Genomic DNA, 2,627 nt, shown 5'->3' with positions numbered 1-2,627 from the left:
ATTTCCCGCGGGATTTGAAAACTGAAATTTACGCGGACGGAGTCGCGGGTAACGGCTAGTACATTATAAATGCGAAAGTTTGTGAGTAAGTGAGTGTTTTTGTTACTCTTTCACGCTGAAACGGCTGGAAGGATTTGAATGACACCTGGAATAAAACATAGACTACTTTTTATCCCATATCCCCACGGAATAGGGATAAAATCTCGAAACAAAAACAGCTGTAACGTCAATAAAAACCACGATTTAATTAAGATTGGTTTTTTGGAATCTTTTTTTTTATTTCAATTCCAAATTTTTACTTTTACGGTCACCAGTGGTCCAGCAGAGGTGTAGCGGTAAAGCACGTGGCACGGAATGCCGAGAACCTGAGTTCGATTCAGTGCTGGTCTTATTTTTCTGGTTTTTCTGTGCATCTGTATTTCAGTTTGTATTTTCAATCCACGATTTAATTTACGGGAATTACCACGGGATTTTTTTCAAATCCCAAAATTTCAATTCAGCTGCTGGATCTAATGATTAACGTGTGCAAAGCCGCGGGTAATCACTAGTAATATTATAAATGTGATAGCGATACTGTCTGTCTTTAAGATTTAAAGAACGTTGGGAACAAAGAAATTCGCCGAAGAACTAAAGTCACCGACATTAGGTCGATGAATGTGCAAGTGAATAAATAAAATAAAAATAAAAAAGCCTTTTATTTCTCGCATACCAGTAGCAGCAGTTTGAAACATTAGGTTATAATCACTATAGTACTATAATTATTAAAAAAAGTAAAAAAAAAAAAAAAATATATAATCTTTTATAGATAGATAGATAGATAGATAAAACGTTTATTTGTTACTGCAAACACACACAATCAAAATTACATAAATAAGAAAAAAAAAGAACAGTCCTAACTAAAAGTACAATTTTCAATTGTTTGTGTGCGCTGCAGTAGTGCAAAAGGGTCATGGCTCAGTGGTCAACATTTTATCATGCGGAACCCCTCTTAGTTGAGGGTAAAGGCCTCCTCCAGAGATGCCCAATAGTCTCTATCATTGGCTTTTTCCATCCATAGTTTTCCAGCGATTTCTACAATGTCATCTGCCCATCTGGTTTTTGGTCTTCCTCTCTTTCTGGTGCCTGCAGGGCCTGGCCATGACGTCAGCCTAGATGTCCAGCGATTGTCACCCATTCTAGCTACATGGCCTGCCCATCGCCATTTTAATTTTTGCGAGTAACTCAGGGCGTCTATAACTCCTGATACTTCTCTTATGACAGAGTGGCGGATTTTTTGATTTTTTCTGATTTTCATCATGCTTCTTTCCATGCTCCGTTGGCAAGATGTTATTTTGTTTTTTACTTGGCAACAACCAGCATAGAAAATGGCGTGGCTTTACAATTATGAATTGATTAAGATGATATTCTGTATACCGTTAGTTTGAGTCCCGGGAAAGGAAATAGGATAGTTTTTATCCCGGAAAATCGCATAGTTCCCGCGGGATAGCGATAAACGAATACTACGCGGACGGAGTCGCGGGCAACAGCTAGTTTTGTGCATAAATTCCGAAAAACTCAGAGGTGTGAGTCCAGATTTGAACACACGACCCTCTGTTCGCGAGATTCCAAAGTAAAGTGGTCCGTCCTTTTATCTGTAGATACTTGCAATTTCCAATCCCAACATTACACCGCTCAAACTACGCCCAAAAAGCAGTCCAAGCGGGAATAAATTGTGTATCGTCACTACTTCGAAAACAACTCGTATCTCAGCTGAACACGCAAACTAATTTTAATCTTGCAGCACTGTTAATAAAGTTTACTAAGCGAAATCATCGATGTTAAGATAAGAGCTTGTGTGTTCCCGTCAGTGTCCACCTGGGCAAGATGGTGCTGATATTAGTTTTGAATATATAATGCTGACGCCTGACGCCGGTGCGGCTGACGCGAGCGCGGCCTTTATTGAGCTATTCCGTTGCTTAACAATAAAGTATTGGATATACGACGAACGACCTTATATTTCAGTGGTTAGAGAACTTGACTACAAAGCTCGAGGTCCCGTATACTTTAGAGTCAGCGCTGGCTTCCCTTTAGGACCATACTACATCACCCGACAAAATGGTAAAGATGCACAACTTAAGCAAATGGATGACATTGTTATGTATATCGAAAATACAAACTGAAATATAGATGCATAGAAAAACCAGAAAAATAAGACCAGCGCTGGGAATCGAACTCAGGTCCTCGGCATTCCGTGCCACGTGCTATACAACTACACCACCACTAGACAGTGATACAGACACGAATTTATCCTATGCACCACATATATTAGCTTGTTTGTTTTTCATATTTAGTCACTTAAGCAGCGACACTAGCGACATCTATGCTGTAGCCCTCATCGAGAAACTTTCAGCACCCCATTGGAACTAACCGCTCACCCGCACAAGAGATGTCGTTATTAAGCAATCAAATTAAAAGAAGACCGTAAAAGTAACAAAAAATTTGGAATTGAAATAAAAAATACAAAAAGATTCCAAAAAAACAATCTTAATTGTTATGTATGTAGTAGTGCAAAGAATTAATATCCTTAACTTACTGTCGGGACTTAAGTCATTTTTCAAATATGGAACGTCGACTTTTCTATGCGGACT

Source organism: Choristoneura fumiferana, chromosome 14 (genome assembly GCF_025370935.1).
Source record: "Choristoneura fumiferana chromosome 14, NRCan_CFum_1, whole genome shotgun sequence".
In the NCBI taxonomy this organism is placed as follows: Eukaryota; Metazoa; Arthropoda; class Insecta; order Lepidoptera; family Tortricidae; genus Choristoneura; species Choristoneura fumiferana.
This window is presented reverse-complemented; position numbering follows the sequence as displayed.